Below are 27,875 nucleotides of genomic sequence, written 5' to 3'. Positions count from 1 at the left end.
CAAAGTGAGCAAAAAAAGCTGTATTTAAACGCTTTGAAAATCATCAACTTTGTGCATTTACAAATAAGTATCATCATCCTCCTGCTGTTATCTTAATTTTATAAAATATCTTCCTCCATATAGTTCTTTCTGCCGTCATTTATGAGACTTTCTCCTGACGTAACCTACGAGAAAGTTCAAACACAGTAACATTTTTTGAAGACAAGTCACTTTCAAAAAGTAAGCAACAGTAATGTATCAACTGCACTTAGCATAAAAAACTCCTAAAAAGAGCTAAGCAACATTTATTTATAAATACATAATTAGGTATAAAATGAATTAAAACAATGTAAGTATGTACCTAAATGGAAACTCCAGTTACGTAGTTTTTTCCCAGCTGCATTATTCATTTTGTTTGAACAAAGGAATTTTGCTTTACACTTTTAAAGTGTCTCATCAATAAGCTGTGCATTAAATACACGTGCATGAGAGAAGATCTTTGCTAATTATACTATACTATGTCTGTTTGTGGGCTTTCTCGCCAAAACCGAACAAATTGAAATGAAAGTGCATTGATTTTGTACATACACAAAGGCTGAAGAAGTAGTTTTCTCTTGATGTCATATGAACTAGCTTGCATGCGGGCTAACACAAAAAACAGTTTTACTTCGCATTTTTAATACATTCTAACAACCACAATACAACAAAATATCTCTTCCACTCCTTAATATCAACTTAGCAATCCACATTAGGGATGAATAATGACAAGAAGTTTTGTATCAAGCTGCATCTGAAAAAAAAAAGCGATAGATACAAGACTAGTTATTTTTTACACATAGCACACATGTTGACTATCGTGGAAATAGTCAATATAATAAAAGTTCTCTTATTAATTCAACAGTTAGTTAGTCGTGTAAAGAAGAAATCATGAAGTATTCCAGTAACTGGAATTAAAAATATTTTTTTTGGCACTTTTACATTTGCTGCAAGTGAATTAGCATTGGTGCTAAAAATATTAGTGCTGTTAGTGGAATTGTCCGAAATCATAAATGTTCATACCGTTGTGTGGTAGTTTGAGGTTGGGTGTTACTAAAGGCTCCATTGCCAAATGTGGCGTTATCTATGACGGCAATGCTCGAGCTGCCATTCTCAGCGGAAGAGTCCCCACTGTTATTGGCTGCAAATATATTAATCAAAGTTGTAATAATTTTATATAACACGTGTTATGTAATAGAGGCAAGATTAACATGACAGGTTGCCTGGTGGAAAGCGATTATTGCCGATCCTGGACACTTACAACAAATGGGTTGAATATGCGTTGGCGGCGTATAAGAGGAGTTCCCTATTTTTTGAAGGTTTATCATCCGCTTTTGTCGTATCAATTATTTAGTACAGAACAATCGAAAGTGAAAATCTATTTCAGATGTGTGTGAAAAAAATAAATAAATATAATTGGACAAACCTTGGGCAGCACACGTGTGAGCAAAAATTATAACAGCCAGGAATGACAAAAATACTTGCATCTTGTTTGAACAACTTCACATTTACTTACTGCGGTTAAAATAAATTCAGGCCTACTTTTTAAAGTACCGGTAGTGATAACCAATAAACGTGTTTCGTTTCACATATTATTTCAGTGACACATATCATTATTCTTTCATTGAAGTGTTAAGGGGATAACGCAAGAGTCGGTTCCTTTAATATTTAATTCCATCTCTCCATATACTTATTACGATCCGTCCAATCGTTTTCTATAATAATAATGGCTTCCAAGGCCGATTTTAGCCACGGCGGCTGTTCTCATACAAGGAGATCAGCCAACTGCGCAGGACATATTATTATGCACAAGCATTTGCAGACACAGGTGCACTCACTATTCCCTCACTCTCATAGCCCGATGGGGCGGCAATCCGACACCAGCGATGAGAGATCAGGCGCAATCACCAATAACTAGCAATAACTTCTAGACTACAGGCTGCTTTGTGAAAGTTTCGGCCCGCTCCGAGAATCGAACCCAAGACCTCATGCACATCAGTTGCACAGTTGCACTTGCGACGACTAGGCCAACGAGGCAATAGAGGTATAAGCACAACATTGTATTTTTTGTTGACCGTATCAATCTGACAGAAGTTATAGTGTGTCGTTGTATGGCTAACCTCTAATGAATCTCTAAGTTGTGAAAATTCTTTTAACACTAGACTGCTACATTATAGTAGATGTGAGAATCATATGTTTATTTTTTATTAGATTTATTTTTTATCCGACTAGTTTCCCCAGGACGCCAGAAACAACAAGTCCCAAGTGAGTGTAATGATGTGCATTTACCTTACATAATTAACTTTCAAATTATTAATAGCACTGAAATTAAGCTAAAAATGATAACGTCTACATTTGAATACCAGTTCTTGACAAAGCCTGTACATTTATTTTGGTTATCTACCAGTATACGTGTCAGGGACCAAAACAAAACAAAAAAATATATCAATATTTGGGCAATGCAGGCAGCAATAAAAAATACACACAAATTTTTTGCTATATTTATTGACCTACGAAAAAAATACCATATCTTCTGTCTTTTTTTTACCTTTCATTAAATAAGCTGTAGTAGATCCAAAGTTATTCGAAATAATTTTTCCCACGCTGCAGGAAGTCCAGATACTGAAAAAAGAGGTATCTGCTTAGAAAAATATCTTCACATCTTATTTCAAGATCGTTGTTCATCCTCCAATCCTTTTTCCAAACTATGTTGGGGTCGGCTTCCAGTCTAACCGGATGTAGCTGAGTGAGTACCAGTGCTTTACAAGGAGCGACTGCCCTATCTGACCCCCTCAACCCAGTTACCCAGGGAACCCAATACTCCTTGGTTAGAGATAGCCCAATACCCTTGGTGTCAGACCTACTGGCATCTGACAACCCGTAACGACTGCCAAGGATGTTCAATGACAGCAGGATTTCAAGATCGTTGTTATTAAAATAAATTACAGACTTCAGTTTGTTGCATTATTGTGACTATGTATGTTTTACTCTAGTTTTATTGATAAGAAATATAAATATGCTTACTAGGATTGGTCTTATATATTCGTTTTCCGAAAACGGTACATTATTGTAAGTTGAAGTTTCAACAACATGTTCAACTAGAATGTTACTTCCAGTCTTCTGGTCTTTGTAGTTATCGACTGAAACAAAAGAAACATGGTATGAAAATAGCTACACCCTATTCACGGAGGCATGAGCCAAAAAGGTAAACAAACCATAAAAAGGGTTCTTTATAAGTCACGATTGAATTAGTGAACATATTTTATAAAAATAACTACAGAAGTAGTATTACTGACAACATTAGAAATGATATTTTAGAACGATGTCTGTAGAACTTATGTAATCCTTTCAGACTTATTTGAAATCAAAGGACATTGTTAAAACTGGCCTATGAACCAACACGCATGAAACATTTACTAAAATTACTAGCGCTTTTAATAATATACATTACATATAATAAAATAGAACGGACACGTCTTGTTAATTTCGAATACATTTTAAAAAGTATTCACTTCCGTCCTTAGCTTCCATCTTGATAGTTCTATTAATTTTTGGTTCCATTTGAGGTTTATTATAGGCAAAGGTATTATAACTCATACAGCCAAGTCTGTGTAACAGCACTCTTAGAGTTTGAAACAGACAAGCGTCAGTATTCTCAACACTTTATATATAATGATTTTTACTTACACAGTCCGATTAGATATGTCCTGGAACCGTAATTAGCCATAATATATCAAAAATCTCGATTGAAAGAGCTGTTTGAAACGAGCATTAATTTCGACACTGACAGTTGATGAATAATTGACAGATGACAACATTGACATTTTGACAGTTATTGCTACATACCGGATGTTTTTATTGACGATTTATTGATGATTATAACCTCAAAACCCGAAATTGTTTTAATTTTTTTAGAATTCTCATAAGTGTCCGTTGTTTTAATTTAGGTTCAATCGAATATATACATTATCAACAACCCAAAGAGTAAATACAGATCCCTGTTGGATCTTAGGCGAACTATGTATGGACGACGAACAATGTCCTTTAATAAATGCCGTAAATTATTTTCTTAAATATGTATTAAATCGCTTACATGTAAAAGAACTTAAACGACTTGGCTGTCAAAGATAGAACCCTATTAAATTGTAGACCACAGATACTGCGAACATTTTACATAAAAATGTGACGTTTTGTCATCGGTTGGGTTACACCCGCCATCATGAAAAAGTGACATTCTTTGTTTACATTTTGGCTCACGGTTCGGTGACTAGGGTATAGTAACACGCTATTTTTTATCCGAGTGCTGGGAGTAGTTCCCTCGAGAAATAGTTTTATCCCATTTCTTTGGTGTTTCAAAAGAATTTTGAAATAAAAATCCAAAATACCGTTGTTACTCGATTAGTACGACCGAATTGGCAAAACAAACCACGTATTTATGTGAATGTTATCTTTGGTTAGCAGGTAAACCGAAACAACGATAACATAGCTATAATTAATGACCTAACAGTTATAATTAAGATGAGCTAAGGAGCTATTTTGATACAACGTCAGACTGATGCATCGGGAATTCCGCAAAGTCAAGTCAAAAATTCGCGGGTAAATCCAGTAACTTCTTCGTAATTCTGGACATGATGCTAATTTTCCCAGAAAATACCAGTGTGTCCAAGAAACCACTTCGATTTGACACTCTGGTATTTTCTGGCTAGCTGTTTGATTGAATGGTGACTTCGGTTGAAGTCAACTAGCAACGAATGAAGCCATTCAATCATAAGTCTATATGTCATTTAGCCGAGTTGTTGAATGCAACGCTCAATACAACCAGATGAAGCTTAACTTACTATATGTTCGACATTACAACTACACAACTGGTTTCAAGCAAGCTAAGTACCCTAACCTTAGGGCACCTCGACTCAGAAACTAGGGTTAGTTTTGACGTTTTTTTCTAAACCACCCAGAAATAGGAACCTCGCCAAACAGGGGTGTATCAACTTTACATTGGTAACTTTCATCAAAATCCATGCAGTAGTTTTTGCGTTAAAGAGGAATAGAGATCTTAACATACTTTCGAGTTTATAGTAATGTAATATTAATAGGATAATAATATACATACCCGGAGCACCTAATGAGTGAGCGAGAAACACTAAGGTCAAAAACGCCACAAAACCCGTCATCTTGTTCGAGTAGTATTACGATACTGAAGTTCAAATAACTGTGCAATATCTTTAGTACATTCATTGTCCTGTTATAAAGTACTACGTAGTAAAAAATGTATATGGTAATGTATAGTAGGTAAAAACAGAACACTTCTGTTGACGCGGTGTGGGGGGTGAACCCAATCCGAATGAACCTTGCACACGCATCTTAATTTTGGTTCTTGAATGGGATCGAAATTAAAAGCATGATCTATTAATATCGTAGTTGCAGCTTGCTTCCAAATTACTAACTTTGTAAATACAGGTAGGTAGTAATAGGAACACTGTACGCTATAACTAGTACAGGAAATTATAGCTTAAAACTCATTGTAATAAAGTTGAAATTTCAATGCACTTTTTAAACTACAGCAGGTGCCTAACTTTGTACATACAATCGTTAAAAAACATTGAAATTTGAACTTATGTACAAAGAAATTAAAGAACATTTTTACTCGTCACTTAAAAATCATTATTGACCAACGTTTTCCTTTAGTTAAACCGCAATCTTCACACAAAACAGGTTTATTGAATGACTGCTGAGTATGCAGAGTCAAAGTCAAGGCCATTTTTACGAGCTTTACCGCAAAATTTTATTGAGACTACTAAATATAAATGTAACATATCTTCAGATTTGTATAAAATATAGTCTATGTTACTCAGTGAAAGAATTCTTCAACTCAGTCGTATAAATTAAACTTCGAATATCATCACCTACTCAGATGATTACGCGAATTTTATTATTGTTGGTTACGGGAAATATCCCATATTTTGTCATTCTTAGTCCTGATATTCAGACAGAGATGAGTGACTATAGTATGTAAGACCAATTAATAAACGAGTAACTCGTCCCTTGGTTGGAGGCACAAAACCTGTAGGTACCTATAAATACCCTACACTACAATAAGAACCCTAAGTGACATTTACGTTGGGCCTATATAAGGGTACTTGAATATCAGGAATACTAGTACAGTGTGGACAGCTAAGCAAGATGTCACGTTTTGTGGTGATCCTGGCTTTTGGTTTTCTGGCTCTGACATTGGCTAAACCAGGTGAGAATTTTTTTATTCTTATTTATTTAATTTTTTTGTTACAAATCCTGTCTCATTGATCTAATGGATGAAACAAAGCTACTATGCTCCAGGTTACAGGTTTGATTTCCGGGGTTGGGCCTTAATTTCTTTGTAGAGGTTTTAAGTAACTTTTAGCCCAGGAGTTTGGAATGTGATTCCCTTGCATGAGAGAGCAGGTAAATAAATTGCAAATGCCTTGTAATATCTCCTACGCTTGATGGTTTTAGATACAAAAGCCGCTGTGGTCAATAATCGCTCTTGAAGCCAAGTTCTCACAAACAGGATAATTTTCTCTGTGTGGTAATTTTTAGTTTTCTGTGAAAATGTGCCTGAGTCGGCACATCGGCGGATATGTGCACTTTGGTCAAGCACATGATCAGGGTAATACCTATAGATATTGATAGTCTAACATAATTATTTTACAGCCACTAATTACGGAAATTCGTCTGCAACTGGCGGTAACTCAAAGATACAAGTAGCTGACAACTCAACATTTGGCAATGATGCATTTGGAAGTGGAAACCAACAGCCAGCGCCACCGCCACCACAGCCACAACCACCAAAAATTCAGTAAGTAGTCATTTTAGAACGTAATAATAATGGCGTCCACGGCCGATTTCGGCCACGGCTGTTCTCATTTAAGGGGATCAGCCAGCTGCGCAGGACATAAGAATTATATTGCACGAGCATTTGCGCACACACAGGTGCACTCCCTATTCCTTCACTCTCATAGCCCGATGGGATGGCAATACGAACCGACCGGAAAGAGATCAGGCACAGGACTGTGAACCAATCACCAACTTCCAGACTACGGGCTGCTTTGTGAAAGTTTAAGAAAACTCACAAAGCGATTTCGGCCCGACCCGGGAATCGAACCCGAGACCTCGAGCACAGCAGTCGCGCTTGCGACTACTAGACCAACGAGGCAGTAGAGTACAGCAGTTCAAAATATCTATCTTCAAAATTATTTATTCAAACTCGGTTGCAATACAGGACTTTTCAAATGTAAAAAATATTACAAAAGACGGCCTCCAAAATGCCCACCCTTCACCACATCCTATGTGCTTTTGCTGGGAAGAAGAATTGGCGCAATAAACTCCCCAGAAACACATGTCTGTCTGTAGGTTAAAATAATCAACAATCTGTTGGTTTGTTTCCTAGAGTTAGGGATCTGAAATCAATTTTATGGGGTAAATGTAAAAATTCTACCACTAGTCAGCTAATAGAAAAATGTAAATGACAACAAAAAATAATGGTCTTAGTATTTATCTCTTAGGAACAGTTTTCTTAGAGGACTTCCAGTCTTTAGATATTTAGTTAAGATGCTACAGTGACTTGTTGCATATAGGTACGTACCAATTTATTAATATTATGCATTAGTGTGAGTGTTATTTACTACACTAACCTATCAGAACTACACAGTACTGCTTGATAAGAATAGTTATTACCCCTGATTAACAAATCGGTCATAGCTTTTTATTACTTAACTAGCTTCTGCTCGCGGCGCCGCCTGCGTGTTGTATTGATAAAAAGTAGCCTATATGTTAATCCAGGGTATCATCTATCTACAAACCAAATTTGAACCAAATCGGTGTAGCCGTTTTTGCGTGAAAGAATAACAAACATACATCCGTACATTCTCACAAACCTTCACATTTATAATATAAGTAGATATAAGTAGGAAGTAGGATATAAGTAGGAAGTAGGATCATTACTTTAACTTTGTTTAATTCAATCGTTAATTTATTTCAGATGCGGTCTTATTGGATCTCTACTAAACCCGTACCTCTGTAGAAATTATTAAGTTGAAGAATTTTGTGTATTTTTCAATAAATGAAATTAATACAGCAAGATGAAATCCGTTTTGTTTTATTTAAAAGACAAAGATTGTGTATCAACGCATAGGTTCCACATCCACGGTTCTTCTATACAGTCAGACCTTGTTTATGGATACCTATATAAGGAAAATTTCTTGGTCATTTGAGAGCCATGGAACCTGCTAACTAAGTTAACAAGTTTTCAAATTTTGTGTAGGTAAACACAAAATATTATTGTCTAAAACAATATCCTGTGTTTTAAGTAGAACTCCAGCACGTGTGAGAAAGTGTAATTCGCAAACAAATATTTTAAGATTAAAGAGTAAACACGAGATGTAATCAAACGACTATCATGAATGGAGAATAGCACTACCTGAATGAACAGTAAATTGTACCTAAGGGCCATCATGTTCATGCTTTTTATGTTAATTTTATTTTCAAGCCAAGTTTGATGCTTATTTTTATCTCAATTCCTCTCATTCAACAGACGCCCTTTTTATATAAAAACATCGGCACACAAAGATACCAGTGGAGACGACACAGAGGTGTGGCTTAGTTTTGAGTTCTGTCCGCTACAAAAATCAAGCTATGTAAACGCAACAAGTTGAGGAACGCGCATGGCGATAACGGTAGCAGCGCAGGCGCCGTAACGTGGTGTTGCTTTGTACAGTCAACTTCAGGTCAGTGGTAACAGTTTTATAGGAAAATTATTCTTATTACTATTGAGTTAAGGTGCATGACAGTTACCACTGATGTGCAGTCTACCGTACCTACAAGTTCTCATAATGACCCATAACTATAACATAAACAGCCGTGCCTACTTCGATTTTTACAGTAAAATATAAGCTGTTGAATTGCAGCCGTGCAACATTCAAGGTCATAATTATGCTAATGATTCTCGACCCAAATCGACACTAAAATTAGTACGTAATTTCCTTTTTACTATTTATGAAAATCTGTCAGTGTTCCAGCCGTGTTTAAACTCGGTGCGTGTGTTACTGGCCTTAAAACCACGCTGCGCTCTCACACAAAAGCAATAACAAAGCATACGCAGCGATCATTCATAAAATTGGGTTCATTCATGAATACCATTAAATTACAAGAAGAAAAAAACCAGCACGTATCAGCTATGTCTCGTACCTTACTTTCAAAATTGATTATTACTTATTTTATATAAAAATAGGAATAAATCCACAGCTTATAGGAGAGGAACAGGGTGCCTGATTCTCATGTTTTTGTCTTATAGATAACCACTGCTCAAAAGAACAGTAAGTAGCAGCTAGCCTAGAGGAGTAAGAGCTCATTATCACTAAATAACAAATTTCGAGATGATTTGTGAAAAAGTCAAGGGCTTAAAACCCCAGAAAAATAAATAGTCAATGGGGCAGTTAACACTAGCCTCAATATTGGGGCAGAATTGAAGCTAATGCCAACATACATACATATTCTGTAAAACATATTTTTCCTTAATGGCCACATTTCAGTTTTTAAATACAACAAAACAGTACCTATTATTCTACTAGTTTTATTTTTACTTATCTTCAAATATTTCTCAACTTTATACTCTACGCTTTTTTTACAAAACTGACCCTACAAGCAACTTTTTCCTACAAAGATGCAAAAAGAATAATGCTTTAAATTAACATTCCGCTGGCTTTAAGAATAAAAACTCGTTCTCTCAAATAATATGCCCATGCCGCGACTAATTAATCATAAAGGAAGTCTGTTTATCAACAGAAATGTTACTGTTACAGCCTTTTTATCGTCCCACTGAGCACAGGCCTCCTCTCACCAACAGAAATCATGGAGACATATTATTTTATCCTCATTCACCAATTTATAAACTTTCGAAATAATACAAAAACCTTTTTGCTTCCAAAATAGACTGCTCTTTAAGTCTCTGTTTTTCATAATGAGTTGTTAACTTGACAGACAAGTTGCTTGGTTCTCAAATTCTCCTCATATAGACTAAGAACTGACTCCAAAAAATAACAGTTGATGTGGAACCTTTGCTAAGTTGTATGTATGTACATTCTTTGGCTCTTAAATAAAACAAAATGATTTATTTTTACTTTATTTTCTTTCATTGAAAAATACACACAATGACGTATGTAATTTAACAAACCGGAAGCAGCGGGTTCAGTAAAATTCCAACAAGACTGCATCTGAAATTAAAAAATAATGATTCAATTAAACAAACTAAAAAAAAAATTGAGATGAGATGAGCTATAAGGCAGGTAGGTCAGGCAACCGATTTTCCTCCAGTTTTTTTATTAGATATATAGTGTGTTTCAAGAGGAAGGTTTGTATGTATAATCATCATCATCCCCTGAGCCTTTTCCCAACTATGTTAGGGTGGCTTCCAGCCTAACCGGATGCAGCTGAGTAGCAGCGCTTAAGGTTTATATGTATAACTAGCCGTTTTCCCGTGGTTTCACCCGCGTCCCGTGGGAGCTACTGCCCGCACCGGGATAAAATATAGCCTATGTTACTCGCAGACAATATTGCTTCCTACTGGTGAAAGAATATTTAAAATCGGTCCAGTAGTTTTTGAGTTTATCTATTACAACCAAAGAAACAAAGTTTTCCTCTTTATAATATTTGTATAGACAACATCCAATAAATAGTGGGGAAATACTGTTATCCCGTGCGAAGCCGGGGCGCGTCGCTACATTTAATTCATACTGGATAGGTTACGTACGGTCTTTGTGTTTGTGGTTGCTGTGGTTGCTGTGGTTTTTGTTGATGTGATCCGCTTCCAAATGCCCCATCACCAAACTTCGAGTTGTCAACTACATCTATGCTGGAGTCCCCACCAGATGACGAAGAATTTCCATAATTGGTAGCTGCAAAGACCAATTATTTCGATCATAATTCACGATACAATCATAACACAAAGAATCTGACAAGCAAACACTAAATGTGTAAGTAATTTTGATCTGATCGTAATTGTTAATAAAACCGGCCAAGTGCGAGTCGGACTCGCGCACCGAGGGTTCCGTACAAATCCTGTATAGATAAAAAGTGAGTCTCGCGCCAACCGTTCAGTTTAGAAAAATCATAGTTATGGTAATTTCGTGAGAGTCAAAATAGTTAATATTTTTTATGTTATAATATAACTAAAATAGTAGGCCAGTACCTTGTAAAAGTTATTTTATTAAAGTTGGGGCTGTTGGCTTTACGTTTCTAGAGCCTTGACAAAAATGTAATTCTGTCCCTTTCTTTGTTTTATAAAGTCGGCTTTATTTTATTTTGTAGCATTTTACAAACAAATCCAACTTCAAGCATATACAAAAGCAACAAGAAAACAAAAGCAAGAAATAAATTTAAAAGATGTTAGGTGCATCGATCTAGAAGTCGGTGTCTAGAGGATGCATCTATATTTATTTAACCACCGAGATCTAGACCGATGCATATAAACAGTTTTCTTGTTGTTTTTAGAAGTTGTTTTTTTTTTTTGTAAAAAGTTTTTATTTTTAACTTTTGTGAAAAGTTCTCGTCAATACGAATAATATAGTCTTTATTATACTGTGCTATATTTCTTTCGTATCCACCGTGGGTATGGTTTCCATACTAAGGTGCCCAATGACCTTTGAATGATTTAAAATTTTTCACAGTTTAGAGGCAATTATATTTAAGAAGTGTTTGATATGAATTTCAACTTTAATATCTCTACGCGTTCATGTGAAAAAGGGTAGGTAGTAAGTTTATAATTATTAAAAAAATATTTTATGTCATGTAAGCAAAAATAATATTTTATGTAACTTCAAATTTATCATTTTCGCAATTTTTCCTTTATCTGTACTATATAACGTTGCTTCGTGCCGAATTTCAAGATTCTAAGTTCACGGGAAGTACCTTGTAGGTTTTGATTCCCTAGCGTGTGACGGAAATTCGTCTAATGTGTTGGTATAACTGCTGTATCTTTTGATCGCGTTAACTTAGAAGTTTCATTTTTTCACTGCCTAAAGGGACAATAGACCTAGGTATTTGGTATAAATTTCAATTTGATACCTTTATTCGTTCATGAGAAATAAGGTAGTAAGTTTCATTTTATTAAAATAGTTTTTTTACGTTATATAACTAAAAAAATGAGATTTTCGTAATTTTTCCTATATTTGCATTATATGACAATGCTTCATGCCAAATTTCAAGACTCTGAGTTTACGGGAAGTATCCTGTAGGTTTTGATTCCTTTGCGAGTGTCGAAAATTTGTTGAAAATATCGACATAATCGGCTGTTTCTTTTGGTTGGCTTGGCTTAGAAGTTTGATATTTTCACAGCTTAAAGGGACAATAGACCTGAGTATTTCATATGAATTTCAGCTTGATACGTCCACGCGTTCTTGAGATAAAGGGTCTTGACAGACAGACAGACAGACAGACAGACAGACAGACAGACAGACAGACAGACGGACAACAAAAAAAGTGATCCTATAAGGGTTCCGTTTTTTCCTTTTGAGGTACGGAACCCTAAAAAGGTCTGTATCAGTCTGTCCCTTTAAGGTTTTATAATAAAATTATGCAAAATTTTCTACCCGATTATATCCATTTTAAGAAAAACTAGAAAAAGTTACATTGGTACCTAAATGCCTGAATCAAAACGATACCCTTATACTCTTACTTGAGTCGCTGCGCTGGTTCTTTAACCAGCAGGTTTTAGGGAATTATCTCTATACTAATTTATTCAGACTACACAGACAAGAAATTAACACACAAATAAACTTTCCTATTTATTACATGAGTAAGGTAAACTACGCACCTGGTTTGGCGAACGTTTGAGCAAGAAGAGCGAAAGCCAGGATCACTACAAAACGCGACATCTTGCTTGACTGTCCACACTGTACTAGTATTCCTGATATTCAAGTACCCTTATATAGGCCCGAGTTAAATGCCAGTGAAAAAGGATAAAGTGTTTATTTTTAAGTTATTTATATTTCAGGGTGGTCTCAAACTGAGAAATGTGTATGAAGTGTTTCTCAGAGTTCACAAAACCATGGATAGCTTTCCGTCACCTATGGTTTGATTTTAAAACGGGTTAGTTAGTATTTTTCCTCCAGCTTAGGAGGCATTTTTTTAGTAGTGAACATTTTTGGGCTGTGACGACGACAACATGACGTATGTTTATGCTGAACGTAGTTTTGTTATAGCCGATGTTATTTATGTAAGAGCTAGATGGTACAGTTCGGTCCAAATGTAATCGCACTTTATAATTTGAAGCCTTTGACAGCCCACGCATGTGCAGCGTATGTTAGGCAATTGTAGCTAATTTCGGACAAACAATGCTTCAAGACAATATTTGTAAGAACAGGTGCCCAATTTGTCAAATAGCTAAATTCCTAATTGCAACGCAACGTGGTGCAAAATAACTGTAATCACTCATACTACAGTAGTTTTTTTTGTTTTTAATTAAGGCTCGTTATATTGGCCTTGCTAAGGACAGTGACACAACAACTTTATTCATATACATTGAACAAACCCGTTTTGAATGCAAGTTGAACGAAGATAATTTATTGATCGAGAAACTGCAACTTTTGTGCGCGAATATAAGGTAGCAAAGTTCCACTCTTGCGCCGACGCCGACGCTTTCTAGGTACATTTTTACGCGAATCAATTATATGCGCGAACAATTTTTGTGGAATCTCGCCGCAGGGAAAAATAAACAAAATGCTCTAATATTATGCCAACCTTAATAACCGTAATATACAATGTATAGAAATGATTAGTGTACATCTCACTTAGTGTCACGGACTAAACTTGAAAATCATAAAGGCGAAAGAGTGTTTATTTACTGACTTTTCTTTATTTCCTTTTTTTTTTTACTTTTTGGAAGGATTCATTTACTTAATGACAAAATATGAATAATACGAGAGACGTTTTTTTTGTCTTTAGTGCTGAGAGGTTTTTTTTTTTAATTATGTTACTTATGTTTGGCTACACTATTATTTTGGTTTTCAAATTTATTTTTCTCAGGTTTATTGAAACCTGGTATTTGTAGTATCTTACGGGCCTAGGCCAAAGTGAGATACTAATTTATTGACGGGATAATTTGGGATGATGAATTTGGTACTGCACTGAAATTATTGTCAAGATCTAGCTGTAGAAATTTTCTAACTATGCGACATGTATTTAATATAGCGGCTTTTTGTAATGTTAGGTAAGTGTATTTTGATAGATTTAGGGCATTCAGACTATTAAAAATTTGTTTTGGGATGACGCCTGTAGTTGAAATAACTATTGGGACTATTGTTACGCGGTTCATTTTCCAGACTCTAGTGATTTCTTCTTGTAGTTCTGTGTATTTTCTGATCTTCTCTGTGATAGTTTTTTGTATGTTATTTGTATTTGGTACTGCTATATCTATTATGTATGTGTGTTTGTTTTGTTTGTCTGTTAGCGTTATATCGGGTCTATTATTGTATATGGTGTGATCTTTGATGATAGTGCGGTCGTAATACATCTTGTATCGTTCATTCTCTAAAACCGATTTTGGTGAATATTTGTAATATGGTGTGTATGGGTCTTGCGTGAGTTTGTGTTTGTCTGCTAGTTTTTGGTGTATGATATTGACGAGTTGGTTGTGTCTGTGTGTGTAATCGTTTTGTGTAAGTGTGCTACATGCTCCTGTGATATGTTGAATGGTCTCCGGCTTACTGTGACATTTTCTGCATAGGTCGTTTCTCATCGTGCTGTCTCTGATTATATATTTTCTGTAGTTTTTCGTATTGATAACCTGGTCCTGTATCGCCAGCATAAATCCCTCGGTTTCTGGGAACAATCCACTTAATTCTAACCATTTATTAGAAGCATCTTTATCGATGAATATCTGCTGTAGATCGTTCGGGTGCCTACCGTGTAGTTCTTTTTGTTTCCATTTTCTGTGTATGTCTTCTATATGTTGTGTTTTATTTTCTGTTTCTATGTTATCGTCGTTGCTTAAATTTAGTGGTGTGTACTGTTCATCTAAATCGCTTATAGCTTTGTGTAATGTACTATTGTTTTGTTTCCGTCTGAAGAATTGCTTAAGATTTATAATTTGTCGTTTGTGAAGATAGCTTATTTCAATTAACCCTCTCCCTCCATCTTTTCTAGATAAAATGACTCTTTCTATTGCAGACTTAGGATGGTGGTATCTATGTTGTGTTAGTATGGTTCTGGTTTTCACTTCTAGAGCATGCAGTTCCGTTTTGGTCCATTTAATTACACCGAATGAGTAAGTTAAAATAGGAATCGCGTATGTATTTATGGATTTGAATAAATGTTTACTAGCTAACCTCATTTTGCATAGCGAATGAACTCTACTATAGTATTCTTTTTTTAATTTTTCTTTAATAGTTTTATGTTCTAAAAGTCGCGCTTGGTTATAACCTAAGTATTTGTATAATTCTTCACCTTTCATAGCTTCTATTACTTCTTCTGTATTAGTTAAATAATTTCCTTCTACAATCCTACCTTTTTCTATATTTAGTTTACGGCATTTGTCTAGCCCAAAATCCATTCCAATGTCTTTAGAAAATGTTGTTGTTTTATCTAATAAACTATTTAAATCTGCGCTTTTGTTGGCATATAATTTTAAGTCATCCATATATAATAAATGTGGCAGCTGGTGTACTTGTAATCTATTTATTTTAATATCAAAACCTAATTTGGATTCAATTAATAACCTTGAGAGTGGATTGAGGGCCAGACAAAACCATAGGGGACTTAAGGAGTCACCTTGGAATATGCCTTTTTTTATTGCTATTTCCTCTATAATTATGTTTGTGGTATTTGTTTGTAATTTAAGCGTAGTTCTCCAGGTTTGCATGGTAGTCTTAAGAAAATTTATTATAGTTGGGTGAATTTTATAGATTTTTAATACTTCTAGTAACCATGAATGCGGGACACTGTCGAACGCCTTCTTATAATCTATATAAGCTATGTATATGTTTTTCTTGGATCTTTGGGCGTGTTTTAATATGGTGGAATCTATAATTAATTGTTCTTTACAGCCCATATGTCCGCGCCTACAGCCTTTTTGTTCTTCAGTTAAAATGTTATTTTTTTCACACTATTATTATTATTATGTGTGCATACTTTGATTTTGTCAATAAGCATTCGATTAAATTGTTATTTTTATTCCGTTTCATGTTGAATTTAAAAAGTTGATTTTTAAACACATGACATTTGTGTAAATTTTGTCTTGTTATTTTTTTACAAAAACACTACACTTTAAGGAAAATAATGAAAACTTAACCTTTCGACTTTATTATTGTTCTCTACTCTTGTCAAACTACTTTTTATACTCTTAGGGTCCGTTCACACAGACTGGCTTGGAGAGGAGAGCAAAATTAAATTCTCAATACATTGAAAATCGAGTACTTAGTATTTGTAGTAAGGTTTATTTTCGCATGTGCACTGCTTTTGTCATTAAGGATGCTCGAAGGCGCTTGGTATGAAATGATAAGAAGAGCTGACCGGCTCCGATCGCGTACTTTTTTCTGTCTTGCAGACGATTGGCTCCGATTGCATGCTCTTTAACGCTCACCCAGCCGATCAAAGCCGATTCCGGTCTGTGTGAAAAGAAAAATGTGCGCCGATGCTTTCCGAGTCGGTCTACATACATATGTGAACGGACGCTTAGCAACCAAAATGCTGGCTTTCATTTCAGCATGTATTGGATTCAATCCCTGTTAACGTCTATGGAGACTAACTTTAGTTTTTACATTTTTAATTTCATTTTATCATTGTTTAATAATACTGGTTTCAAGTTTATCTCTCAATTTTTCAAAGGTTTTTAAATCATGTTTTATAGACCGTTCACCGGTTTTTATGGAACGATTAAAGCTAGGTCCACGGTTCCTTAAAAATAAAAGCGTTATTTTAAGTTGATATTTAAAAAATCACTAGACAAATAAATTAATAAAAAACCGGCCAAGTGCGAGTCGGACTCGTGCACGAAGGGTTCCGTAAATTACAGTTAAATCAACCTATCTCAAAAACTATAAGAGATACTTTGATCAAACCAAAAATCGTTGAAAGAGTTAATTAGCATGCATCACCTCTATTTTTTTTAGAATTTTATACCCCGTAGTTATAAAAATAGAGGGGGGGGGACATACTTTTTACGACTTTGAGAGCTGATATCTCAAAAACCGTTCACTTTAAGAAAAATGTTTTTTAGAAAACTTTATATCATTTTAAAAGACCTTTCCATTGATACCCCACACGGGTATGTACATCGAAAAAAAAAATTTCATCCCTCAGTTACATGTATGGGGGGCCCCACCCCCAATTCTTTTTTTTACTATTTAGTGTCATATTTTTGTAGCGGTTCATACAACACATATTCCCATCAAATTTCATCACTGTAGTACTTATAGTTTCCGAGTAAATCGGCTGTGACAGACGGACAGACGGACAGACGGACAGACGGACAGACGGACATGACGAAACTATAAGGGTTCCGTTTTTGCCATTTTGGCTACGGAACCCTAAAAACCGGCCAAGTGCAAGTCGGACTCGCGCACGTAGGGTTCCGTACCATCCATACGAATATTCTACAGGGTTACTTGTAAGTAGTGCGCATCCTTTCATGAGGTGATAGTATAAGTCAATACGGACAAATTTGACCATAGGATACACTGAGCAAAGTTAACCCGTTTCAAGATAATCGAATTTCAAGATCTTTTCTTAAAAACTCGTCTAGGTATACGTATCAATTTTTATTATTAGTTAAAAGTCTCGTTTTGCGGATTTTTGTGTGTTTTGTGCCTTTTTGGATAGCTAGATAAAAATAGATGTTTTTTAAATGAGCAAAAAAATTACGTTTGTTGTATGGGAGCCCCCCGAAATATTTATTTTATTCTAGTTTTCAGTAGTTGTTGTTTAGCGGCCGCAGAAATACATCATCTGTGAAAATTTCAACTCTCTAACTATCACGGTTCATGATATACAGCCTACATGAGGACGGACGGACGGACGGATGGACAGAGTAGCGAAAACAATAGATTTTACTCTTTGGGTACGGAACCCTAAAAACAAGTTAGTAATTTGACATTTGACATAATTATATAAGAGTAGCTTGACATTATTGCAGCTAGTTTTGTGTGATCTATCAGGCAACATGTCTCGCTTTGTTGTGATATTCTTCTTCACTCTTGTTGCTCTGACCTTCTCCTTACCAGGTGCGTTTAAGATCTTATTTATATAATAATTAACTAATTTCGCCCGCGTCCCGTCGGATCTACTGCCAGTATCTGTAGATAGTTAGAAAATAGAGGGAAACGTCTAGATTAGAAAACTACATAGGAAACATGCTACGCCGACGACCAATAAATGACAGTAGTAATATAGGGTAGTGAAAAAAAAGTATGTCTGACAACCAGTCTTACAAACGGATTGCCCGGGTAGGAACTGAGTTGAGGAGCTCAGATAGGCAGTCGCTTCTTATAAAACACTGATACCCAGCTGCATCCGGTTAGACTGGAAGCTGACCCCAACATAGTTGGGAAAACCTTCGGCAGATGATGACTTAATAGATGAATGCAGCCAGTTTATTACATAAATATAATGTTTTAAAATTTTGATCAGGTTTATATCAAAGGTCATCGAATTGATCATTAGATTTTTTTGTATCTCTAATACGTGTAGAATATAACATATCCCAAAATAGTTGATTCGGTTCAGAATAATGTTGAAAAATATTTAAGTTAATCATAAAAACTAATTTGTTTATTTTTAGAATTGAGGCAGTGCTTCTGTCCCCCAGTTTATTAAAGTCTCCTTTTTAAAATGTCAAGGTTGCAAAAATTCTTTTACTTGTAACTTTCACATTTTAAGATTTTTTACAAAACAAAATATTACAAACCATCCAATGTCTCCTTTCAGCCTCAAATTATGGAAATTCCAATGCTACAAATGGAAGCACCGGGATAGTATTACTCGATACCGCAACGTTTGGTGATGGCGCATTTTCTCAAGGAGGCTTTCATCAAGCGGAAAAATCGTAAGTAGTCTATCATATTTCTGCTATTTACTATGGAGGGAACAAGAAAAGTGCAAAACTCATCATCATTCTCCGAGCCTTTTTCTCAACCATGTTGAGGTCGGCTTCCAGTCTAACCGGATTCAGCTGAGTACTAGTGCTTTACAAGAAGCGACTGCCTATCTGACCTCCTCAACCCAGTTACCCGGGCAACCCGATACGATACGCCCGATACGCTTGGTTTGACTGGTGTCAGACTTACTGGCTTCTGACCACCCTTAACGACTGCCAAGGATGTTCAATGACAGCCCGGATCTACAGTTTAACGTGCCATCCGTAACACAGTCAATGGTGTCTAAAATTTAGAAAAGTTGCATTGGTACTTGCCTGACCAGGGATCGAACCTGAGCCCTCATACTTGAGACCAAGTAAAGTGCAAAACTAGACTGCACCAATGAAAATACACCGTTCTTGCTGATCATAGCCACTCAGCACACATATCTTTAAAGCTCTCAAAACTACCTTTTATCTACAATTTTTATTTACCAACCAGGATTTCAGCGGCTACTTCTTGTGAAGCTACTTTACTAAAGCAAACAGTAATACAATTCCTCGAGGCCTTTATCCACCAGTGGACGTCTTTCGTCAGAGACGACGAAATATGAATTATTTCAGTCATATCACTGTATTATAATTACTCCAACTCAAAGAAACCGTTCACAAACACAATACTTACAATTGTACAAAAGAATTAGGTAATATAGAAAACATCAAAGAAATCAATGACTTCATAAACTGTATGGTTTCTATCTTTCACATGCGTCAGCTGTTATCAAAACTAAACTTGTTTACTTCCTAATGGCTTTCAACAATAGTGTTTTCACAAACAATAAATATAAAACAAAAACCTCTTGTGACGTTAGTCTACTCGAAAAACACAGTCAGAGTGCAGTCTGTGGCAAGCATGATCGTTTCTCATAACTCTCGTATAATAATTGTTGGTTTTATTCTAAGTTTAATTATGTTGATTGGTGATTCAAAACCTATTTCGAAAGATAAAAGGCAATTATTACACATCACACCGAAATGGTTTTCTGACAATGCCTCGGACATTTTGTATGTAAATAAAAGTGTTGTTGATATGGTACCTAGGGAATTAGATGAAGTTATTTACAATTTGTCTACGAGACCAGGTGCGTATTTTCACTTGATTTTTGACTATCACTATTGAAATAAGTTATCGAAATTACTTTAGAGTTACAAGGGATTGTTGAGCTCATTCTGTTTTTATCTAACTGCCAAAGTTGTTAGTTTTTGTGCGTATCTTTAATTTCTGTATCGTTTCTCCTTTTACTTTTATAAGTGTCATACTCATGGTGATGTTTACATAATATTTTCTACCAGTGATTGCTGGTGAAATCCGTGGACTTCCAGATTGGAGTTATAAGTTTAAAATAATTCGCATTGTTTTCTACCATACTATGTCTTTAATGCCCATGTCCAAAGGTTAAGCACAGGAACAATTTACAGGAAATTATTTAGAAATTTAAAATCTTACCGGTTCATTTAAAAAAATATATCTTTTAGCCATAAAACAGCACAGTAGGAAAGCTTAGGTATCTATTGTATGAAATACACACAGTATTTCATACAATAGATACACGATCTATGCCCGCAAGTAAATATAATGTTCCAAAGGTTCATCATTGTTTTCGCAATAGAACTTTAAAAAAATGTGTGTTATGGTACATAATGTGCTCAATACTTTACCGGCAGACATCAGACAAGAAAGGAAAATAGGACTTTTTAAGATAAAGTTAAAAAAAAATACCTCTATAAAATGAGCGAGTAGTTATAGGTATTGTTTCTGAGTAGCATATAAAATGTATGTTTGTAAAGCAATGCGGCAATGTATGTTTGTAAAAAATCCACAGTCAAACCGCTATACCGGTTTTGTGGGAAAATGATTATTGCTATATTGAAATTTTGAACACTGTAAATAAATAAGCAACACTTGGCGCGGCCGGTCCGTGGACATGATGATTTCACGATAAATTGGTGGGTCCCGGCTGTCATTTGAACGGCTTAGGTAGCCGTTATGACTAGTCAGAAGCCTCAAAGTTTGACAACCGTCTAGCTAGTCTTACTAAGGAGTAGGATCGCCCGGATAACTGGGTTGAGGAGGTCGGATAAGAAGTCAATCCATGTAAAATGTTCACTGGTACTCAGTTGCGTCTGGTTAGACTGGAAGCCGACGTAACATAGTTGAGAAAATAACAATTTATATGAATTTAAACTGATAAATTTATAGAGATAAAACGCTGTAGATTCTAGAACGATTTCAATGCTTTAAATGTGACGACATGTTACAAATAACATTATTTGATTTCAGCCCGGTCGCCGGGTCGCGTTCCTCCCGCCAACTACCTGAAAGTAGTTGAAAAAATTACTCAAGACAACAGCTACAAAGTTTCAAGAGTGGACATCAACTTTGTAAATGAAGACAACGTTACCGTACATACAATTCAACTGCAACCCAACCGTAAAGTGAAAATGCCCAGGTTACCTGCTTATGTGAAAAAGTTAAATCAATATTTTTAAATTAATAAATAGATTTCGTTATTTTTTTATTATTTCGTAGTTTTATTATGATTGCCATTCTGACGCTATGTGAATTATACCATATACCATAACTAGATTTTTTGTAACGTATGTAGAGCTACATGTATTTATATAAAGCTACAACAACACACCACAAACAACTCCCTTGTGTTTAAAACCACACATGACCCAACCCGCGTCCGTATTTTTTCCTCTCCCGAGCCAACATCAAAGCGACTCTCAAACCTTTAATTAAGGAAATCTCGAAGCCATTTTTATTTTAGACCTTCAAAGGGATTATGTTTCTGAAGACGGAATTTTGAAGAATAATGGTGTATCGGAAGCCAGGGTCCCCTTTAAGGAACTAATAAATTTCCGTGTCCCCAATAGCCTGAGGGTAGTTAGAGGCGTCGACTTTGATCTTGAATAGCTACTTGATGTGCACACACTCAAACCTCGTGATTAGATGCCAGTTAGGGAGGGGTGCACACTCCGGAAGGCTCCAGCAAATGAATTTTAAATCACGTTAGATTCTGCTGTGATTTTCCTCTGCTATAATAATCTTTGACGCTTCTGAAGTGTCCCTTTAAACTTTAAGTGGTTTTCGTCCTTATTGTGAAGCACTGTGAGTCAGGAAATTAATTGTTAGAAAATGTGTTTCATGTACCTGTATCCTATTTACTGACGCAGTTTCGTGGTATTTTGGAATTAAAATACATAATTAGCATCTAGTTGGACCAGTTTGACTAGTACATTTTTTATAAGCACCAGGTTTTAAAATGATGTTAGGTCATTACCGTTAGGTATATCTTAGTAGCTTATGATGTATTTCATCAAAGAACCGTTACACACAAAGCCATAATCATCTATCATATACACACAGTTTTATCAAAAATACGTAACTGTCCACTTCAATATTCATTCTTGAGAGAGCTATGCAAATATTCGAGCGGTTTGCGTCGAAAATATTCTGGTCACATGTTATTCACTCAATAACATCCTACACGGGACCACAAATTCCGTTGGCTTGTAAACTAAAAAGCATTCCTGTGTTCCCAGAAATAACGGCAGAATATTCTTAACAAGATCTATGAGGGTATATTTTATATTTTTAACTGCAATATAGAATGAAGTCTCACTAGTACTGTCTATGCATTTTTTTTCTGTAATTTTGTAATTACTGTCTCCCTCATCATTTAGTGCTAACGATTTCATATTTCAATTAGAAATTAAGAGATCACCACCAAACTCGTTTCATTAAAATAAAAGAAATACATTATAAACCTCTCAAACTGCATAATAAATTATAATATAGAGCTGTTTTCTTAAATGAGTTCATATCTGGAGTCTTTTAGTGTTGGGTAGCCCATTTATCGAGAAAGGCTATAAACTTTTTATCCAGGTGCACGAAGTAGTTCCGGACAAAGTTGCTGGTAGAATTGCTAGTAATTAATAAACTCAGTCTTCAAATTCCGGCTGCCTCATTAAAGTCTAGATTTGAACCCGGCTTTTATTTCCCTGTAAGCATTATTATCAACTAGGTGCCTCTGCTAAGTACTAATTACAGCTCTCGTTTGTAAGTAGGCTTTATTCGAACACAGCTCTCTAGTGGGACGTCGTACAAATAGGGTGCATGGCAGTGTGACTGCCAAGTTCAAAGTGTAAGTTTTTTTTTGTGAGTAATAAGCAGATTTTTTCATAAAAATGACAATATGGCTACTCATGTGCATGTTATTTTTAACTACTTTACTACACGGTGTAGATGCAATAGATAAACAATGGGTGTGTATTGCATATGACTCATGGGTTCAGGGAAGTTACTAAATTGTCCATAGTCATCCAATTCCTACAATTGTTTTGATTCTAAATAGATGATGCTAGCAGTCTACATGATATCAGATTACTTTATTCAGGTAAGAAAAATAATATAATAGTTTTAAAACAATTGATGAAATATACTATACTTCAAGCTATTTTTGGATTATTCAATTAACAGTAAATAGGTACAATAAATATGAAGCGAACCAACATAGTGACTTTCAACGAGGCTGACATTTTTTTCAATGAATTTTATCCTTTGGACTTGGCTCGATTTTCACATTCAAGTTTATGGGATGGGATGGGATTTTTCGTGCAAAAAGAGTGTCCTTAATGAGCTCACTTGAAAACAAAACTTCAGGTATAGCGAGCATTTTGGTTGACAGACATTGTCTTTGATATTTGAAGCGAAAATACGGACGTTGAATGTTATGGCTTTTCAATTTGTCGGTTTGTATTTTATTTTTGTGGCAGGAAATATTCAGTTTTGTAGTTTTCATACAATGATTTTTATTTTGGGAAAGTTGCAAAAAAATCACATGAGTTTACCGATTTGGAAACACTAAGCGTGGATAGCGTACTATAGCTCTAAATTATGCTGGTTATGGTTTGGTTATCGTTGTAGTTATTATATGGTTGCAATTGCAACTCATTCTTACCTATCGCAGTGAACTTGTGGATCAATTACTACAAATTACTTGGGGGGAGTTGCAAGAAAAATATTTATAAAGGTATGACCTGTAGGACCGGTAGGTCCCGACACAAGTTCATGTTACATGCTATCTCAAGTCAATGACAAATGAAAAATACGAATATTATTGCGACCAAGAACTATATATAACATACAAATATATCAGCATAGTAAGAATACAGTAACTATTCAGTACAAACATTTTCCAAGACATTACATTGAAAACCGAGAACGACATCGACAAAATTGCGAATACAATAAAAATACCTCAAAGTGTACGATAATTTTGTACTTTCTGCGCAATTATGAACCTTATGTCTATGGCTTTAAGGGAATCAGTGTCAGTTCAGGAGAATGCAATAGGTTCCTTTTATTTTAGTGTTATTGCGGTATCATTTGAGCTTGAACCACCTGCGCTTGATATAACTTGTAACATACGGGGTTAGGTAGTTGCAAGCTTTTTGTATCTGTATTTTCATGGAACTGTAAAAAAAGTTCATAGCAGGTATGCAACTTTTTGGTGTTGATTTACTGAAACACCTCAAATAACGGGTATGAGTAATGTAATGTATTTGATACCTACTAATGTTATACAGCTGACTACTAGTTTGTTTCTGTACTTAAAGGCGCTAATACTGGAATGGAAGCTTTGAAAACATATTAAATCAGAGTAAAATAGCCCATTTATCAAGAGCATAAGAGAGTGATTCTTACGCTGGTGGAAACTACAGTACTAAACTTTTGTTACACTTTAATATATTTTATTTACAAAAAGTGTAACAGCCTAAAGGGTATTCAGATTTTAGTTGACCTAGGGGGTAAATATACCACGCATGTATGTACAATATTAAATATCATTAAAACACTATATTTTAGAAGTGAGGCTTTAGAATAGGTATTCTTAATGAATATAATAATACCTTTTGTATTAGTTGTTTGTCAATTTCTTTTATTAGTCATCGATGTACAAATTACAGGCCTTTGTATTTTCAGAACAAAAGCCGATTCAGTTCTTTCTACAGCCTCTGTATCACAAACTGGATGTAAACCTAGGATTCTTGCATCATCTAGTATAGCTTTGTACTGCTGCACATCAGATAAACTGTGTGTTTTTTATTTCTGAGAAGATAATTATAGGTGGGGTCTATTTTTATTTGGGTCTTTAAATAACAAAGTCTCTATCTATACATATATATTTATTTAAGGTACATCACACAACAGCATTGCATACAAACATTATTTAGTGGTACATCAACACTATTACATGTGCTCGTAAAAATGTTAAAGAAGTGTGTTGATAATATGATTTGTTATATGTATGCTTGTCAAACACAAGTGCATACTAGAAACAAAAACGTTAAATAACTAAGTAAAAAATATAGAATGATTCGAACATATGCAATTACTTCATTATAATAACCAAAACGTCATTTTCGCTGTACGCGTTTGAAACTACTAATAAAAATCCTATGAAATGCAAATCATAAATGTCGCCTTCTAATCCAAAAACAGAAGAAAATCCTCTACGGACTTTATGGTTGTGTATTTAGGACTTCGGAATAAAGCTATTACCATAAAATAATGTCATAAAAGTATATTATACTAAACTTTTGTTACACTTTAATATATTTTATTTACAAAAAGTGTAACAGCCTAAAGGGTATTCAGATTTTAGTTGACCTAGGGGGTAAATATACCACGCATGTATGTACAATATTAAATATCATTAAAACACTATATTTTAGAAGTGAGGCTTTAGAATAGGTATTCTTAATGAATATAATAATACCTTTTGTATTAGTTGTTTGTCAATTTCTTTTATTAGTCATCGATGTACAAATTACAGGCCTTTGTATTTTCAGAACAAAAGCCGATTCAGTTCTTTCTACAGCCTCTGTATCACAAACTGGATGTAAACCTAGGATTCTTGCATCATCTAGTATAGCTTTGTACTGCTGCACATCAGATAAACTGTGTGTTTTTTATTTCTGAGAAGATAATTATAGGTGGGGTCTATTTTTATTTGGGTCTTTAAATAACAAAGTCTCTATCTATACATATATATTTATTTAAGGTACATCACACAACAGCATTGCATACAAACATTATTTAGTGGTACATCAACACTATTACATGTGCTCGTAAAAATGTTAAAGAAGTGTGTTGATAATATGATTTGTTATATGTATGCTTGTCAAACACAAGTGCATACTAGAAACAAAAACGTTAAATAACTAAGTAAAAAATATAGAATGATTCGAACATATCGACGCCTCCCACGCAGAAGGTCGGAACACATTTTTTTACAAAAATCGTTTTTTTGCACCATTACAATAATCTTAAATGTTATTACGTATTACTAAAATCCAAATTTTAATATCTTCTATAAATAGCGAGTTTTTTAATGGATAATGGTCTTAACAACAATGTTCTCCCGCGCATAAAGTCGCGCGGATAGTTCCGACTGTATGCTCCGATTGATTGGAGCGAGGACGGCCAATCAGAGCGCAGTACCGACGTCGTATGTCAATCGTCGTATTCCAGCCGTCCCACGCAAAACGTCGAAACGTTTATGTTACGACTTTATACGCTGTAATCATACGTGTACTGTGGTCAGTTACGACTTTATACTACTCAATAATTTAATTCTAGGAGTCGTAACTTATTCTTAAGACCATATGCGAGGTTTAAATATAACAATGAATAAAAGTATAAAGACGTATCATAGACATACGGCTGTATGCTCCGTTAAAAAAATAAGATACGATTCTCTGCTTTTCAATTATAGTTGAAAAATCATTAAAATTAACGTTCGAACTGCTTCGTTGTTCTAGGGGACGCGAATATGACTGCCCGCCACAAGGTATTGGGTTTGATTCCCGTATCGGGCAATATATTATTGGGTTTTTCAATTTCGAAATTCTCATAACACGGAGTCTGGAATAGTGCCTAATGTTCGGCTAAAGGCATAAAAATGGGATTAATAACTGAGTGGACTGTAATATTCTCCTGTCTCTTACCTCTCTAACCTATGCTTACCCTTTTGGGGAATAAAAGTCGTGATGTTATGTTTGAATTATGTTAATTTTCTAAGTCTCTATCTATGTATTTGTAACATGTGTAAAGGACAATGCTATTCTTTGTATAGTAGTCGGGCTTAAGTGTTGCCCACAGTAACTGCATAGTGTATAATGTTCCATAGCCTTATATTAGGTCTCAGACCAAAGCATTTCGAAATCTACCCCAGGAGTCCTGAGATAAACTGGTTTCAATCTTAATCAAAATTCTGAAAAATATGCTTACAAACGAAGTCTTAACTATTCCACTTTTATTACCTTAATTTAACTATATTAATTGATAAATACGAGTTATAGTATATGACAACTTTTTTTTAACCGACTTCCCAAAATGAATCCGTCGGTTACCAACCGATTTAAACAAATATTTTATTGTTTGAAAGGGTTTACTTCCTAAGTAGTTCGTTTGTCATCCGGTCTAGATATGGAAACCCTAAAAAAATCGGTTGCAACTCTCGGAAAACTTCTCATTCGGGTATATGTCTCAGATACCACAAAACAGTGGAGGTTAAGATCTGACCTGAAGATGAAGACGACAGAGAAACGAGGGAATTCCTCAACGGTGTCTACTATCTAGCTCGTATTCGAGAGAGAGTTCTTGATAAGATTTTTCCAGTAGATAGCCCAT

The 27,875-nt window shown here is 35.1% G+C and overlaps 3 long non-coding RNA genes across 3 annotated transcripts; 1 reads left to right on the top strand and 2 right to left on the bottom strand.

The window, feature by feature from the left end:
* Positions 1-352: 352 nt before the first annotated feature.
* On the bottom strand, positions 353-1,535 carry LOC135117367 (uncharacterized). Its single transcript, XR_010276852.1, has 3 exons — positions 1,442-1,535; positions 1,039-1,156; positions 353-769 (listed from the first exon to the last, which is right to left on the bottom strand). It is a non-coding gene; the product is annotated as an uncharacterized LOC135117367 (long non-coding RNA).
* Positions 1,536-2,520: 985 nt separating this feature from the next.
* Positions 2,521-5,236, bottom strand: LOC135117370 (uncharacterized). The gene is made up of 3 exons (XR_010276854.1): positions 5,126-5,236; positions 3,040-3,155; positions 2,521-2,637 (listed from the first exon to the last, which is right to left on the bottom strand). It is a non-coding gene; the product is annotated as an uncharacterized LOC135117370 (long non-coding RNA).
* Positions 5,237-18,155: 12,919 nt separating this feature from the next.
* LOC135117446 (uncharacterized) lies at positions 18,156-21,693 on the top strand. The gene is made up of 3 exons (XR_010276917.1): positions 18,156-18,260; positions 18,964-19,081; positions 21,453-21,693. It is a non-coding gene; the product is annotated as an uncharacterized LOC135117446 (long non-coding RNA).
* The last annotated feature ends 6,182 nt before the right edge of the window (positions 21,694-27,875 follow it).

This window comes from Helicoverpa armigera, chromosome 10, assembly GCF_030705265.1.
Source record: "Helicoverpa armigera isolate CAAS_96S chromosome 10, ASM3070526v1, whole genome shotgun sequence".
Classification (NCBI taxonomy): domain Eukaryota; kingdom Metazoa; phylum Arthropoda; class Insecta; order Lepidoptera; family Noctuidae; genus Helicoverpa; species Helicoverpa armigera.
Note: the sequence above shows the minus strand (reverse complement) of the source record. Positions and strands in the feature narration are given on the sequence as shown.